Source organism: Linepithema humile, chromosome 3 (genome assembly GCF_040581485.1).
Source record: "Linepithema humile isolate Giens D197 chromosome 3, Lhum_UNIL_v1.0, whole genome shotgun sequence".
NCBI classification, from domain to species: domain Eukaryota; kingdom Metazoa; phylum Arthropoda; class Insecta; order Hymenoptera; family Formicidae; genus Linepithema; species Linepithema humile.
In genome coordinates, this window is record NC_090130.1 from 2549863 (window position 1) to 2568897 (window position 19035).

Here is a 19035-nt window from a genome sequence, read left to right on the forward strand (position 1 = left end):
AATGAAATGGAAAAAATTACTTTTTGTACAAAATGCTACAAGAAACTTTACTTTAATTCTATTTATCCAATAATTACAGATTGCAAAAATTAACGCAAACAATCATACTTGTCATCAGATTTTATATTAGATTCATGAGATGTTGTTTTGACAACGCAAACAATATTTAGCGAGCAGATACTTGTCTAGTCAAACGGTTTTGATAATTGGGTTTGCGTTCCTCACTTTCGACATTTCGTGAGCTCGGTTTTGCTACTGGATTACTGGACGACCGTTTATTTGCCGCAAAAGGAATGAGATCCTTCGGTTCGATTTACAAGCCGATAATTTCGTGGCTCGCGCTCTTCTGGGAAAACTGTGGTGACCGATCGCTTTCACTCCACGCCATTTACGATTGGTTCAAGGTTCTCGTTCTTTCCTTTTTTTTTTTTTTTTTTTTTTGTCCCCGCGCTGCACCTGCAACATGGAAGAACACGGAAACGTGATTACGATGCTGGGGCTGCGCCGATCCGATTCCAATAAAAGCGAACACGAAGCGCGCAAGAAAAATATCAAAAAAAAAAAGATACAAAGAGAGTTACAAGAACGATATCTGATTTGAGTAAAGATAATCATAATATATCTGATTTGCTTGGAAATTATGATTTACGTACTACAAGAAGCGACTGCTAAAGTGAAATGCATCTGAATGCAATCGAAAAATAATGTACTACAATGTTGAAGCTGAGAATGGAAATATTATTCGGAATCTGGCATAATTATACATCTCCTGGGTAGTTCATGTGGTTATAAAAAAAAAACACTTATCATTGTTTATACACCCCATCCTAATATCTCGCGTTATGCATTCAATGCGGTAATTAAGTTGCGGCCATGCGCAATTTTGCCCCGTAATTGCACATTTCTTTATCTTCGAGGCGCACGGCGATTAATCAGATCCTACGACGCAGAATTAGTAGGCTTTGAAAAAAAAAAAAAAAAAAACTCTCTTACGTCCACGCGGGAGAAAATTAACGTAGCGCGTAGCGGCGCTCGGGCGCGCGGAGGCTGTCGTGCTCGTAAAAAGAAAATGCGACTTTGAGGGAAAAATGTCCGAGCCGATATGGTTTGCACTGGAAAGGAAAGGTGGCAGGTGATATGGCACGCGATACGAAAATTACGGTGGCATCGATCAATACATGCAAGAATCGACAAAGGGGCAGCAGGCGCATCAATGGCGGCGATGCTAATTTTCAGTGCTTACTCGCAGTCGGCGTTTCGCATTTACCGAGAAGCTTTACGCGTGCGTGTGCTGGCTCCCAAAAAAAGACTCCGCGGCGAAGTAATTGAAACCTGCGAGGATCGATCTGACCGCGTGCGTGTCCTTACAATGTGCGGCAGTGTTTTTTTTTTTTCTTCTTTTCTTTTTTTTTTAGATTTATAATGACCGCTGATAAACGCGCTACTCTCCCGATCAGAATCGCGGTTAGAATATTTTAGCGATGAAACCGCACGCAAAGCTTGCACTTTAATAATTAAATAAACTGTCTGTAGGACTTATTAACCGATTAGCCGCTCCGCGTTAACGAATAGACGGGTAATGAATTAACGCCTCCTAATTTAGTAATTACACGGATCGATCCTTAATTCGCGATAATTTTATGTCCCGATAGTGAACGATCACAGCACTTCCTGCGTTTAATTTGCAATTGAACCGCCGCGTAAGAGGAGAGAGTTGCACGACTGAGGACCGATAAAGTCCTTTGCGATACTTATGAGGATTTCACGGAAGCCATAAATCGCCAGTCCAAAATGACGGCAAAGAGCTAATAAAGACACCATTTTAGCCTCGTGTACAATTTACGATTAAACGCGCCGATGATAGGCCGAGCGAAAATTGCGACTTGATCGAACTGTGAGCATAGGGCACGCGAGCAACGCATTGTCACGTGATTCTTGCTCACCGAGTCCGAGAATCACGCTATCTGCAACAAAAATCAAAAGCTGATTACTCTGCTTATGTAAACAGTTTAACCAAATTTTTATTACATGTTTGAATAAAAAAAAAAAAAAAATCGCTGATGAGCTGCATTAAAATCGACACGTACAGCGCCTATTATATTATTTACTGATCCAAGCAGATACCGTTACCTTTTTTTTAAATCACTATGCACAGCAGTTCTTCGTCGATATTAAAGAATTGCACGGCAAAGAATTTGTATCGGCGATCTAAATTTCTGAATCGTGCAACCAAACTGTACGATTAGGCAGGAACTGATAGGAACTGTTGAACTTTAGCGGAAGATTGTCCGAGTATAGCTCGGTTTGAAATGCATCTAGAACGCGCACCAGATCTAACGACTGCCAATTCAACTGCAATTCTCCACATGAAAAGTTATTTCTGATCGAAACGTGCGATTCATCGGGGTATCGAGGTGCGATGACGTTCCACTCAATTCCACGTATATGCCACCCTCGCAAGAAAACCCCTTTTTCATAGCCACGTCGCGATTATGCTATAGTCGCATTATATATCGCACGAACTGCCTGAACGGATTAACTTGCAAGACAGCTTACAATTAGTTAACTTTTATTAACCGGTCGCTTAAGCAGTCAATTCATCGGTCGACAATATCGGTTAGAATACTTTGATTTTTGTTTCAGTTTTATAATGGACTGAAGCTTGACGTTGTTACTGTACAGTCATTTTCATTCGAGACATTCTTCATCTCTATAGCGAAAGCTTCGAAGTGAAGTACTGACTTTGACGAGTGCGACAAGGACGATGACGTCAAAGACGTTCGGCTGCGAAAGGAAAAAGAGAAGAAGAGCGCGGAGAAGGAGGAGGAAGAGGAGGAAGAGAAGGTGGTCGAAGAAGGAGAAGAAATACCTAACGCCGATCGAAGAGAGGGAGCCCCACCTCTTGCGAGAGCAATGCCGTGTCGGGACAGGCCCGTCGAATGTTAAGGAGACGCGGGGAACGAGCATAACTTGGTCGAACCTTACCTCACCTCCACTCTCGGAGGCCGCCGCGCGGCCAGCGATCCCGTGTATGATTTCCAGCCGACCTACCATTGGTCGGCGAGTCCGTGTTCGGTTACCGCCTTCGCCATTAAACAAAACGCGCTGCGAGAGAAGAGGGACCAAATTAAAAATCGAAGGGGTTCGGGGCCCGTGTTTTCGGCCTTGCCACGGCATTGTTGCGATTCGCATGCTCCTTTTGCGAGCATCTGCTTGTTTGGCCGCGGCCCGTCGACCCGAATCGCACCTGCAATTGTTCCTCACACGCGGCACCGAGGAAAATATTCTCGGAATTCCATCACGAACGTAATGAACAAATATCGCGGCATTTCACGTAATAATTTAATAAGAAGCCTATCGACGTGCTTCCAAGTCTCTGAATAACGATCAAAATAAATGCATGTATTTTCAGTTTGACATTAAACTTGTAAATTTTTTTTATGATTTAGTATCCCATTGTCAGCTTATTAAATTTGCACTTAACGCACTAACTTTGAAAATAATTATCCATAGTACATCGTCGGTTAATTCGAAACATGCGGGCTGTTTACGCTACGTCGCATATGCAATCGCGATCGAAAGTATAGTTCGAACCGGTCGTGACCGGCGCATACGAAGCATAACGCGATTATAACTGCATACATCACAGTGTATCTTGAAAAATTCATATTGGCGCGTTCGCAGCAACGGGTATTACATTCATATTTTACTCAGCAATTTTAGTAAGTCTCATTCAGCTTAGACAAACGCCTTCTTGTACTTATACGAGTGTGCAAAAGAATCTCTGTAAGCGGTTTTATAAACCGTTGTTTCACTAAACTATTTAGTGCTTTCACTCCTATCTTTGATGTGATGTTTGCTTATATTTGCTTTTATCGGCAAGTACAAATGATCCCAATAAATATCGAATTCTCACCGAGGGTGGTCGCAGGGGGACACCGCTGCTGTCGCACCGAGAGAAGAGCGCGATACCGATACCTCGGTATCTCTTAGGTTAAATCGTGGGGTTAACTCTCGTCCGTTCCGTCCTCTTCTTCCTTCACGTACGATGCACCGGGCCCAGGGAACAGGAGGTGGCGGAGGAAGAGGGTCCAGCATTGTTCGCGGACAATGTAAGCATGTCCGGAACAAAGAGCGGTAATCGACCCGTGTAACATTTATAACGTAATGGGAGGGCCTCTCCGGCCTATAATAATATCAATTACTGGGCCCGGGGGAGCGAGGGAGACACCACGTGGACGGAGAACGTCGGAGAGAGAGAGCGGGCGAGGTCGGCGGGCGCGGGTGGAGAGAGCTTTGGGTTTACGAGGGGAGCGGATCGGCGACGCGGATTCGCGGATCTGTCGGGCAGAAAATTGACGACGAGGCCCTCCTTTGCCTCCTCGGCCGACCAGCTGTCTTCGGGATCGTAAGAGGACGCCGTGACGCACTCGTTAGGCCTCGGTAATCGGAGAGTAACAAGATTCGCGTGTGAAGCACGACGACTTCGTGATTCCCGATTGCCCCAGTGGTACCCTGATGATACGCTACGGCTACTTAGATTTTTTTCGGCAATGCTCTCTCGCACGAGAGACGACGGCTTCTTAACAAGAACGCGTGTTTATTCGACCTTTTACTTCACGACGCGCTCTTCCTAGCTCAACACTTTGTGTTGTACATCTTGTACTTCTCCTGTTACTACTGCTCCTAAAATTACTCTCTTCGAACATGTTAATGGCTTTTACATCGATGGATGATGTTAATGGATTCTCCTACGACTTCTTCTCAAGCCGCACACAGCTTTTTGAAAAATTACTATCCTCCACGACAGATAATGTCGAGGAGCGCGCGCGCGCATTAATTAAGGCAAAAACTTGGCGCCGATATTTTTTCACGTAAAAATTCGGAACGATGCGCGGGGAATTAGAATACGATACTGCGAAGATCACGAGATGATGATCCGCCACTACTATGATTATTAGCATTAGGCGCGTCTGTCGCGCCTACGAATTTTACGGGATCATTTTTGGGGTTTCTGAGGTCGCCCGATGTTGTTCGGGGCAGGTGGGGAGCGGCGCGATACCAGCCGAGTATCATAGTTTTATTCTTTCCACGGCCGGGGAAAAAATGTAATTGGCTTGACCGAAATCTATCGCCGAGGGTGGAGAAGATACGCACGGGGGATGCACAGGGATGTGAGCGAGGGAGAAAAAGCGCGTGTGCGAACGGGACGACCTTCCGTAATAACAATGATTAGGACGACGAAACGGTCCACGAAAAAACGAACGAGAAGAGACGAAAAGGGAGTCGTGCAACCAAGCACCTTCGCCTCCATCGCAAAATGGCGGCAGATAGGGCGGCTCCCTAAATATTGTTGCAACAAGACCCGTTCTTCCTCGGCTGCAAAATACGCTCTTCGATCCAAAATAACACATTTTATTCTATTAGATCTGGAAAGGTATGCGCGTTTCAATCAAACGTACAATTGCGTAATTTTCTACAATTTCATGCACAATGCGACGTAAACATTATTGATTGTTTACTATAAAACATAGGCTTTAGTTGACTTGTAACAGATATTCGAAATCAGGCAAAATAAATTAACAAACGTGGAGAGAGGAATTCTCGCGAAGCGCTTAATTGGGAATGTTTCAGTGACAGCGCATCAAGATTTCTCTCGGCTGTCATCTCGGCGGTCAACAGCGTAACGAGTAGAATGCGTGTCCCGTGCTCTCCGGCTTTCGTGCACATCGCGGCAGTCCGCAAGAAAGTGGAGCATTTCTGTTCATAACGTATGCACGCGATTTTCTGCCTCTCCCCCCCGCTCTGCCCTCCCTTTTTGAGGATCGTTAAAAATCCACTCCGTCGGCGCCACGTAGTTTCGGGCTTTCCGCGAAACGCGCGTCAGGAAGAAAGTCGGCGAACGAGCGGCGCAGTTATGTCACTATTAAAAACGCATTAATCCCGAATTCTCTGTGGTCCGGATCGCGGTCGGCTCGCGCGCTTTACGCCGAGCCGTACGACATAAACGGCTAACGTTGCGCTACTCGAAACGATGCAACGCTCACGGCGCTATTACCATACTCGCGTTTTTGCTCGCGCGCATGTTGAAGAAAACCGCGTCGATTTCGACGAACATCATCGTGGCGAGGCATCGACAATTATAGTGCCGTTTCTCGCGAACGAGGGGTGGCGCATGTAACTAGCATTAATATGCATTCTGTGTAGAACTATATCTATGTACAAAGTGCAACGACTTGAAATCTGTATGTCTAGACATGAGAAATGACATTTTTTTTTTCTTCGACATAATTTGAAAGCGCTTTATAAATTGTAAATGTGAGTATAACTTCAATTTATTAGCAGTTAAATATACTTTTTATGTGTCGCAAGGAAATAGCGTGAAAAATGTTTTGCCCCAATGATATTTAACGTCGAAAGCTTCGAAGAATCCGTGGAAAAGTTTGCATTTATCATCGCGAGAATCCAACGGCATTGTTCCGCACTTAGGATTAAAAGGCAGCGATTCAACCCCGACGGAGGGCGATGGACGGAATGGATGCAATATTACGAACGTCATTGACAACGAGAGAATAACGAGCGACGACCGATGTTGCCGTACTCGAAAGCGCGACGACGTGACGCGGGAAAGCCGGGAGCTTCTAAAGCTCACTCGCCGTCACCGCCGCTAATGGCACTTCTCCGGCCGACGAGGGGGAGATTTTAAGCTCGTTTCGCGGGAAAACTGTTGATTTTCTTCCGAACGAGAAGTTACTTGCCCATCAATTCTCGAATCGTCGACCGATTCGCGCGCACATTATTAATTTGATCAAAGCAAAAAATCAATAAGTATTAAGTACCTATGTAAGATTAATATCTATTCACCGATGTTTAATGACAAACTGCAAAATGCACTTGAGTTATTTTTATAAAACCCGTCGACCGGCATCGAATTCCACGAAGTATCACGAAGACTAGAGAGAGTAGCATTTAGCGCTAGACGACCATCGTTTCGCTGAACCATTTTTAATAAGATCGTGGCACAAAACGAAACTTAACAGTATGAGTCCCCACGGTCACTCTGCTTCCTCCCTCACCCCTCTTCCCATTTCTAATGATGCACCCCGTAGAAAAGTATCGTGGCATCCTCGCAAGAAGGGCAAAAAACGATGTAGCGTCGGCGGCGCGGATTCAAGAGAGAGCGCGACGAGAGACACCCTTCCGCCTAATTCGATCGAAGCCTCATTATGATCTTAGAGCTCGTCCCAGCAAACCTAGCATTAGTATAAACACGGATCGGGAGTACCATTATCCGGGCCGCGGCGGTGGCCCGTTTTGAATACGAAAGGAGCAGAGATATTATGTTAATCGGCCGGGCGATATTACAATATGCGATCGGCCGCGTTGCTCCCTTCTTCCAAAGTTCTTTTTTTTTCGGATTTTTCGCCCACGTACAAGTATGCGTACGCGCATATAGGTTATGTATCTTTACGGAACGGGAAAGCATGTTGTAATGACAAAAAAAAGGATTAATTAATAAACGGAAGGAGAACAGAAGTCGCGAGTGTCGCCGAGACCGCCGTCTCCCATGAATATTTATTTGGGTCAGACTGTTTGAGGTAACCTTTTGACGCTTCGTTAGGCGTTCGACAAAGAAGCCCGATTGTCGACCGTGCCCTTTTTAACTCCCGCAAAGTAATTAGACATCGCGAAGACGTCCCATCGAATCGTTCTCCAGCTCGCGGCGTCTGCGTGAATGCGCGATCGATGGGGTTGTTGAATTGACAAGAGCGGCCCCCGATACGAATCTCGCTTCGAATTCGTATCACCTTCCACACTTTGCAGATTAGGGGAAATCCAAATTGCAGCGCGAAAAGAGTTAATAGCCCGCTCGGCGACGCTGATTGAATGAAACATTACGGCCCGCTTGATTAAATATCGCTGGGTACTTGCATATTTATATCTGCATTCTATGATTTAAAGATATTAACTTGAGATATTACAGCGCAAGATTAGCACACAAGTATTAAAATTCAAATATGTATTTCCTCGTGCGTTAGTTTTTCGATGATCTGCACATTATTTTCTGAAATTTACTGCAAAATAATTTTTTCTCGAAAATTCTCTTTGAGAAAAACATTTGAATGTTTGAGTGCAAAAAATAATGCTCAATCACACGAAGGAGTGATTATATATACGAAATTCCTAGAAATGATTTACAACATCGCCTTCTGCGGATCAACGCGTCTTTGCTTACGCGGGGCTATAAATTATAGAAGTAAGTTTAATTGCAATCACATACGTAACCGCCGCGGCAAATATATCCGCGATATCTGTACTTACAATTACATCACAACTTGTATAGTCTACCCGTCGAGAGAGCTAACGTGTGTAATTTTAGGTCTTGTTACTTGTCTCTTCGTTATTTCTAAGCATTATCAAAGTAGCAATCATTTTCGAATATTAGCGCAAAACAGTCGCCGCGAATTAACGTTACAATAATATCGATAGAAAATCACTGACATTTCCGATTAATTCTACAACACAATTTCATTTAATCCGAACCAACGCTCTTCTCTTTAATCAATATAAATTCACTATCCAATTAATGTATAAGAAACACGATTGATCACCTGATAAATCATGCAAGAATTAATTCGAAACTTCGATAAACAGTTGAATCACCTGATCAATTTTGCCAGATACCAAAATATTATTTCGAGACACTTTAATAATATTAATCGAAACACATTACTTTCATATTAATCTTTTTATGTTTTTCCGATTCAATTTTTTTCATGTAATTTTTGTGACACGCACATTAGAATTTACTCGCCTTCTTGTGATACATCGTAGCAGCACATATCCTCTCGCGAAAATTGCGCAGTGGCTGTCTTCGAGTTCGAGCGGATTATAGGGGTGGCAGAGTTGAATGAAGAGTGTAGGAGGGTTCGGCTACTGAGGGATCGTTGTTGCCATGGTAACACCAACCCCGTCCTCTGGTCGTTTGCCATCCCCCCCGAGAGGGATTCCTCCGACCGTCGGGGAGGGCGCGATCCATATCTGCTAACACGAAGTCACGTTTGAAATGGCCATTTTGTGTCTACATCTGTCGAAAAATAATTCCGAGCGCGTCGGTAGATTCATCACTAATCTCCAATAATTCCGTATATTTCCATCGCACATATTTTTAGCGAAACTTTAATCGCGAAACGCTCTATAAACGAGAAATTAGATTCTCAACTCTTGTTGAAGCAAAAATTTAGCGGTTGAAAAAAATTTTTCTACCACTCCTGTTGCGTGCGGCAATTTTCACTGAAGTAAATAAGAGAATTGTCATGCATAAAGCATAAATATACAGTGCCATAATACTAGGCGCGACATAGCGTAAAAAGTTAAGCTTCGCACATAAATGATGCATACAAAAGAGTCCGCGTGTCAAAGTTGGCTGGGAAATATCCTGAAACAAAGAACGAGGAAGCGGTGATTAAAAACAACTTGCATGCTGCTTCGTAATTACGTGTTCTCTTATTTATGTAATCTCCACCGAGCTCTGACTTCGTGAATTTACACGGTGATGATACACATGGCCGCCGAGTATCATTTGATGCACTTGATACACATCGCGCTGTATGCCTTTTAATATCTGAAGCCGCGCGACGGCGGGAAGAAAAAAATGTAAAATTAAAATCTTCTACGATTCGAGCACTTTAAACTTAAAATTCCATGTCGGCCGCGTAGCAACGGAAACGTTGAAAATGCATATTCGCTTCCGACGCTTCCGACTCTTTCGAATTTCCATCCGATATAAATGTTCGTGCGTGCGATGCATGCCTTTATTTTATTGAAAGAGAAAAAGAGTTTTTTCAAAAGAGTTATTTAAGAAAAAATTATTTATTCATATGTAATCACATAAAATTTGATTTTAATACACGAGAAGAAATTAATTTTTTCAGAGCCGATAATTTTTCATTACTGATAAAATGATCTTGGCAGTAATACAAGAAATAAGAAAGTTTTATTAGATTACTCAAGAACTTGAATACCTTCTACGTTACTCAAAGAGGTCTATGAGCGACAATTATTAATTACGCTTAGTGGCTATCATCACTGGTATCATTAAACGAACGCAACGGCAGCAATTAGACGCGATAATGTCCCACGTGATTAATTATTCCGCGATATTTACACTTCTCGCGCAGAGCATCAAGCTTGCGTTGTGAGGAAGCTACGCTCGATAATAAAAAACAATTATTTCCAGCATATTAATCCGGCGCTCGCAAGCATTGCACATAGAGTTTTCTATAACGCGCCGAGCACTCTCCGAGACCGCTCTATGCCTAACCCGACGCCCTTTTAAGAGCGCATAGGGGTGCACTGTCGCGATATGTCTGCCTCGGTCCTCAAGTACCAATTTTGAGAGTCACGCTCTTACAACCTATTACGACGTTAAAAAGAAATAATCACGCAGAACGACAATTAATAAAGAGTGCGGGTTGATTTACGCGAAACGGAGATACCGTCGAATCTATACATTGCTTTAGATTATTTTTCATGTAATCCAAAGTAATCAGATAATATTTTAGCACTGATATTCTTATTAATTCATAATAAAATCCGATCATACAACACGTATAAAATTGCTGTTAAATGAAGGCAAGAACACGTGTTTTCTTTAAGACACTTGATACGTTGCGCATAAAAATTTGAATTAACATAATACTTATTAAAAATATCTTTCTTGAAGTTTAAGTAGGTGTTTCTTCGCGAACAGAAATTTGCACCTTAATGTGTCTTCTTTTGCATACACATGTACCTAATTTCTTATTCATTCACAAGTGGCCGAGTATACGTTACCGTATCTGGCGCTTCATTACGCATGTAATAGCCCGCAAGCGAAAAAAAGTGATTTATAAAAAGTGAATCTATTCTCGCTACTTTCGACGTGTGCTTTCTGTAAAAAATATAAAAGAAAATTAATTGTTTCATGTTTCAGCTTCGTTTATTGTGGATTTTTTAATGTATAATTCTATTGCAGGAATCTTTTTAATAAAACATCGAACTTTTTGAAGAAAAAGATTTAAAAATAAGAAGCAGCACAATATTTTATGCACATTCTGATTAATGTATAATCTTCGTCTTTGTGATTGAAATTCCAGAATTAACGGGATTAAATTCCCTTTGTATCTAGCTTCGCCAAATTATTATAATAACAAAACATAAATCGAAATGAGGCCGGTATGAAAATCTGAAATTCCTCCCTAATTGCGAAAATTACAATATTCCGAGCGGCGCGATCTTTTCTACGATTACAGGCAGCTCGTGCGGGGAGTGAAAATCCCGATCAAACTATTTAGCCGCCCTCGAAGAATCGTCTCCTCGCCGCGAGGGGGGTGAACGGGGGTAGAGGAAGAAAGGGCGTATATATCCTTTCGAGCTGCTCGGGGCAGAGCTGCGTGGTGAAGGCCCATTTGCGATGCAGGTAACTCCACACCCCCCGAGATATCTTCCACCTTCGGCGGGCTGCTTCCTATATACGTGTGCGAGTGGGCGATGCACATGCAGCAGACGCGGGCAGAACCTATCTACCATGCACGATCGCTCCGTTGCATATAGGCCGAGACGCGCAGCACGTCATTACGCGCTCGGAAAGCAAAAAGACAAGCGCCTCGCGGCCGGCCAATCGCCGTTCTCGTGCTAATGAATCTGAACCGGCACGACCAATGGCGGGGCCTACGTACACCGTTCCCGCTTGTGTGTTCGATGTAACCCTCGCAGCCACGTCGCGGAACCGGCCAAGGGTGTGGTGCCCTTCGATCGAGGACTCCGAGTACCGCACGAGATCGGGGTTGAGCGCGAATCATCGGGGAGTTTTACAGCGCGATTTTTCGACCGATAACGCTAATCTCGCAGAATTGTTGACACCGTGACGTCGACGTACGTAACATTGCTTTGTCAGACACGATACGAATATGTTGAATTTAATTTCTCCGTATACTTTACACGGAGAAATTATTTATTTTTTTTTTTTATTTATAACCACGACAAATGCTAAAAGAAGAAAGAAAGAATAGAAACCTCTCTCGTAGCTGCGCACTTTGCACCGGGGTGGCGACGACGGGCACACCGACGTAGCTGGATAGACCTCTCTTCTGCGACGGGATAGCGTTACAATAAAAAACGACATCGTAATAATTAAGCATAAAAAATTTCCCTACGTCGCTCAACGCTGTACGCGTGCAACACACGAACGATCATTTAAAAATTAATTCACGTTATTAATATATAAACACGTGTCGTCCCAAAGGCCACCCTAGAGGTGTACGTGGTGGGTTGATGTCGGAGAACTCACGCGACTGTATGCATTTTTTATTGCTTACCCCTATCCTCTGAACATTGTGCTCGCTCGTCGGCAACGGTTACGCAAGCAATAAACTTAAATTTTATCCAAACCGCCGTTGGAGCACGTCGGATGAATTCGGTCGCCCACCCCCACGCGACCGTATATTCCTCTAAAAGCAATAGTATGGAATACTCGTTATTCGCTGAAAACTACTTTGCCTTTGAAAAGCATCCTCTTACTTGGTCGACTCATGCCTCCGGAAATAAAGTTGCAAATTTACATGAAAATCACTCACGCGTTTTCTTGGTTTCAGAACTATCAACCGTGTCGTTACGTATAAGGAGGCAAGAGAGCAAGATATCTGAAACTTGGAAAATACTATCCACCTCCCGATGCGACATATAAAGTGCCTGTATACGCGCATTGCCGTGTAACAACGGCACAGCTCCGCGCTCGGTGCATGTGCTTACGCGCGGCGTGCATTGCCGCCGCGGTAGAGAGCGGCGCGGTGCAACGGAGTCGGAGAGGTGCTCAGGGCTATCATTATGGCGGCAGTAGACACTCCCTCCTTATCGCCGGTTTCCAACACGAGTCCCAGACGAACGAACGAACGAACGAACGAACGAACGAACGAACGAACGAACGAACGAACGAACGAACGAACGAACGAACGAACGAACGAACGAACGCTCGCAGCTTCGCTCGCTCGCCATCATTATGTTTTCCGCGGCGAGCAAGAACGCACAACGCCGAGAGAGAACGGGTACTGCATTTCCGTGTACATGCCTTGCATGAGTGTGCAAGCGCACGGACGCGCGAGAGCCGCGATGGAGAGACGAGCGCATGTACACGGGCGTGGATACTAACGCGGCCAGCATCGAATCGCGTATCTTCTTTTTCTTTTTTTTCTTTTTTATTTCCGTAAATATACCTTTGTAAACTCCTTCATACTTTGTAGTCGATACTTTGGAGAAAGACCCCTAAGCACCTAGATGGAAAGTGAACAGGTGAAATAGACAGGAAGATGTTTTCGAGAATTTACTTGCTGAATGCAATACGTCTCTTCGCTTCTTGAATTTCGGCAGAAATTTTCTCAACACAAATTTTTCGCCGCTATGCAGATGTTCGACAGTAAATAAGTTTGCAAATTATTATTAAGCAATAAAAATTGTTTGGCCGTTAATTTTCAAATGCGCAGGCTTCAATTCTCATTCAATGCAACTAAAGAATGACGCGTAATAATAATAAAAAGAAATAATTTTAAATTTTGCAGCGTTTGTTTGATACGAAACGATGCAGTGGTATATCTTTATAAAAAAGGAATATAAAAGAGTTTCACGATAAGAAATTTATATTTCATATTTCAGAATTGTTTCTTATGGCAGTGCACCGACATCAATGTAGATAATTCACGATTGCAGAAAATACGAAGCAGCAATCATTCGCGACGGCGGAAGAACCGCTATTCCGTAAGAGTAATATCGCGGACAAGGAGGTATCGAGGCGATGTTAACGCAACGCACGAGATATGAATTAGATTCAACTGGGGCGGCTTACATGCGTCGTTTTCCTTAACTCTTTTTTACGAAAATAGAAATTACGGCGCATACGCGTGCAGTAGCGGCGCACACGATCGTAAAATACACGAATCACACACGGGTGTGGACCAGAACGCGGTCACCATTCAGCCGTACGTTCTTTCATTTCCTTAAACACAGCTCGGCGAGCTCTGATACTTTGTAATCGATAGTTGTGAGAAAGAGGCATAAGCATGTAGTGGAAACTGGACTAACCGGAATGGCAGTCCGTAGAAGCGCGGACGTCTGTCATTATTGCGAATGATAATAGTTGCTTAGCATAGCGGTTTAGTTGTAACGCTGACGTTTGCTCTCCCGAGAGAATAGATTTACTGAGAAAATGCGGACTTTTTCCTCTGCAATTGAAAGATTACTTTTCTCCGAAATGAAGATGTAGATAAAAGTTTATTTTAATTGATTTCAATGGTTCTGTAATTGAGTTCAATCGAAAGTAAAGCAACTTGTTTAAAAAAGAATAGTTAATGAAGAGAAAATTCTATTTGCAAAAACACGCCGAGCTGATGTCTTATACATTGCGAAGAGTAATGTTTTGCGCGATGGCATTACCTAATTGCACATGTACTTTCGCGGAAATCGTGCTTGTTTATCGTCCATTCTTTCTAATTTCTAGAAGACTTTTTGGTATCCGGATCGATAACGATATCGAGTAATCGAGATCTCAATAGTAATCGATGGAAGAAATCGCAGTTTCACCAAAAGGATCGAGATAACACTTGATCGCGCAACCGCGCGTAGCGATTAAATACAACAACGCGATTATTATGATCCAGAATCAGATAATGTTGAAGTCGATCGACTTTGTTGAGATCCGCGAGCGAGTAGAAAATAATCGTCCGCAAAATTTGTACTATCGTTTTTATTATCACAACACGATCTAAAAGTTAATGCGCCAACGAAATTGATTCTAACGCCAATTTCGTTCTCGAATGCATCCACGGAATCGATAGTGCGCCACAATTATTGTGATTTATTTATTTCGTATAACATCACGCGCCTAAGCTTCGGCTTATCATCTTATCAAATGCTCTTTACGTCCAGTCGATATATAATTAGTCTATTATTACGTATCCGATTATCAATTGTATGATCTGCTGCCAATTATTCTTTAAATAAATACTCATTTGTTATTTTCAATATAATTGGTGCCGATATGATTATTGTTCCAGCAGCAGCTTATTTGAGAACAGAAAATTCTTTGCAATTTCTTTTTCCTGATTTTTATGATTGTAAAATCACTTACGGATTATTACATTTTTTTGTAACTACAGCTCAATATCTTTTTCAGAGTAAAATAGTTTCTACAATAAATTATAGTTTACAAATTTAGTTTAGAAAGAGAGCAAAGTCGCTCTCGTCGTTTTATGTATTAATATTTAATTCCGGTGCAGAAAGTTAAAAAGAATTTATCAGACTTATGTGGACCGGCTATATTTTGCGTAAGAAGCTAATCCTTCCGACGAATCTCTCCGACGCATGCTTCTTGCGAAATGGTTTCTCGGATTCGTTTCTAAACTCCGCAATGTCCTTCACAGTCGGACAGACAGCAGAAATTCGTAGGTATCCACAAACGATCGGTTTTCAAACGACAATTATTGTTCGACTCTCGAGTCGTAAATGCCGCTGCTTGACGCCGGGTTTTCAAGTTTGCGAGACTCGGCATGATGCCAGCGAACTGCAAATTCTGTACCAAAATATCGAAATGATATCTAAAATTTCGCGCATCGGAAATGTAGAAAAAACAAATTTGTGCGGCAATTATTTTATTCAAATAAAAGTCTAGTTGTTTCATAATTTTATATTATTCTGCATTAACGTAGTATTTCAAAGATTGTTCTTTTAATAAACTTTCTTACAAATATATTATATCATTCGACGCTAATATGGCAAAGAGAGAAATGTCTTTTCAATCTCTAAGTGCCATTGAAAGAACGATACTAGCGTCAGATTGACATTTAAGAAGCACAACGTGTCTTTTGTCGTCTTGTGCAATCAACACGCAGTGACATATAGCACCATGCACATAAATCTATACATTACGTAATTGAATTATACACGTGCTGCGCGTCACTTCGAATGCTTCGACATCTTTTCTTAGAAGCATAACGACAGAACTGATTGACATAATCACTTGGCAACAGATAATTCTCTTCTCCGTCCAATTTGCGATACGCGAGAGATCTCTCGATGCAAAAATATTCGAACATCGCGCGTTGCCGCAATGTCATAATCATTAATAACCGCGTATACATTTCTCTTCGTCGAAGAATGCGATTGTTCGATCTCCCCTTAATTCTTTTTATATTATTTTCAATTCAGAAGATATATAAATTTTATTTTACGCACGCGCGATAAAAGCATCATCACGTTAAACACGGCCGCAACAGATGCGCATTGATTCAGGAATCGACAAACCTGAGGATGATGGCGATCGACTCGTGGCTTGCCAATTCTGCTGCGACAACAATGCTAAGCGTACATGCATCCAGAGCGACATGTGCGCCATACAAGTCGCTACATCTCCATCGCGTACAACACGCACAGAGAGGCCTTTTCACTGGAACTCGTTGAGGCCACTCTAAACAAAGCCATGGCAATGCTACGTAACATCGCGCGTGCAATCGACGATACATCGCCACGATCGATGCACAAATAAATCATCAGTAACGCAACTGGTGCTTTTAGCCGGTGATTCTTGCGCGGCGGACACCGATATTAACATTTCAGACAATACACGGATCGCCGTTCAAGTCTTTTATTTTATTTTTTTCTATTTTTTATCGAACAAAATTTGTTATTTAATCAATCGATTATTAATCGAAACAACGCGTGCAATCACAAAGCGAGCAGTTCTTACTACGTCACATCCGTACCGAGAATAACACACGTGAGCGGTCGCCATTTTACATCGCACAATGCACTCATACCACCAGGAATAAATGGGAGGACTGCGAGGAAAGAAACGAAGGGACAAATGTCGCGGTTCACTCTCGAGCAGCAAGTGTCGCGTTAATGCAACGCGGGTGTTCCGGAAGTGTGACCCCGATACAGCCTCGGTAACTTCCTTCCGATCGCTACGTTTTTTTTGTTCGCCTCGATTGACCGACCACCGTGACTCGGTCACTCACACCACCGAGAGAAGAAAGTTCTCCGCCGCAAAATCGGACTCGGAGGAAGTGCGAACGAAGAAGAGGAAACGCGCTCCGCCGTGCAAGCGGGAGCATGTGACAATCCACTCGCATCGAGGACCGAGGAGAGACTCTATAAGGTGGTTTCCATCCCCCAATAGCGCGGCTGGCGCGCTGGCGGACCCGACGCTGCAATCATTCCCCGGTAATGATTGTCATTACCGGGTACGGGAGGGCGAGCGCGAGCGGGTGGACGAACGGAGCAGAGGGATTGGCCTGCATTGCGATTGCGTTTCTGTCTGGTCCCATTGGCCGACAAACTGCGACTACGGACGCGTCTGTCTCTCGACGTGCGGCGGCAACCTGCACCGCCGAAGGGTGGTGGAGGCTAAGTAATTCCCCTTTTTTGGATGATCTTCATTTGATAGGGATCGACCGTAATCGCGGGCTTCGATTGTTGAGCCGCAAGTACTTTCAGGGAGGGTCGATGAAGATTGTGTTTATCGATTTTTGCTGCTCGTCGAGAGGAGATAGAGCTCGAGATGCGTTTTTGCGGCTCGTAAGCGGTGGACTGATTAAAGAGTCGAGAGTTGAAGCTCGCAACAAAATCTTATCAATGTTCTTTATGAGAGGATAAAAATGTTCTAAGCCTCTGCTTCGAGTAAAGGAACAAAATTGTCGAAAAAAATATTTCGCGAATTGAGCTCAGTGTGGTCTTCATCAAATCATTATTAACAGATTTTTCTGTATATGTCTAAATTGTAGCGATATAATTAAAAGAACAAAAAATCGTGATAAATTATTGCTGCAAATACTTTTAGGAATCGTTGGAGATTATATAATTTGTGCAATAACATTGTGAATTTTTATGTGAACAATCTTGCAACTATCTAGAGAAACGCGTGTCAGTTGAAGCGAAAGCAACCCCCATCCGCATCTCGTTTCGCGCCCATTCATTATGGCATCTGTAGCACTCACGTGTGGCCATTGAGCGGAATGCAAGTAGCGAATTAACCTGAGATACTCCGCTAACTTTTCTGAATGGGAGATTACTGACTCGTGCGTTCACAGAATCGTTCAGTATCTTTGTTAATGTACGCCTCACGTTACATCAGCTCTTTTTACGTCACCGATAATGAATGCGTGATTAGTGACCTATGGCGGTATATTCCGTTTTCTTTCCCACGAGAATAATCTTTAATGCATCACCATGAGAGATCATTTACGCTTCTGCCAGCCGCATTTTCGATTGATCGCTGGCGATTCCTTTATGATTCTTTATAACTTATTTTACAAATATCATAACATTTAAAGCATGCTGCATACTTTTCAAAATTTATGTAGATTTAATGTTTTATAATGCGTAATCATGCTGTTTTCTAGATTTAAACGCGTAAACAGTTTTATATTGCGAATGTATTGGCAAATTGCATTAGAAAGATCATCGATTCACTATTCGCGATGATTGAGTGTGCAATTAGTAGATTTGCTGAACCAAACGTTATCCACCCGACGAATCGGCTATGCGGATTTGAAGTGTCGACGAAAAGAATGGAAGTCGACGAAGAGCGAGAGGCGCGGAGGCACCAAGAGGATACATCAAAGCAACAGATATCCTAGTGGGGGCTTTTCATGGCAGCTATTATCGCGTTACTTCCGCGTGGCCGAACGTCATTTGCCTCACACCCCCGCGATGATTTGAGGGCAACCGAGCCACCGACCCAACCCCTCGTGTTGGACCCATTATGATGCAGCAGCGTTGATCCATTGTCAAGTTCACTATTGGATCAATCTGGCGATGCGAGGCTTCCACATACTGTCGCTTTAAATTAATTAGAAATTAGCAGCTCTAAATTAATATATTATTTGTAACATAAAGAACAAGTTTTAATTAAAATTTTGCCTGATTTGTATAAATCTTGAAATTCTTGAAAATTTGAAACTTTTCAATCTTTAATAATTCAGCAGCTATTGACTTATGCTTAAAAAT

At 42.9% G+C, this 19035-nt stretch overlaps 1 long non-coding RNA gene across 1 annotated transcript; it reads right to left on the reverse strand.

Annotated features, from left to right (window-relative positions):
• Positions 1 to 105: 105 nt before the first annotated feature.
• LOC136998726 (uncharacterized) lies at positions 106 to 13962 on the reverse strand. The gene is made up of 3 exons (XR_010889270.1): positions 12360 to 13962; positions 8816 to 9439; positions 106 to 456 (listed from the first exon to the last, which is right to left on the reverse strand). It is a non-coding gene; the product is annotated as an uncharacterized lncRNA (long non-coding RNA).
• Between the last annotated feature and the right edge of the window lie 5073 nt (positions 13963 to 19035).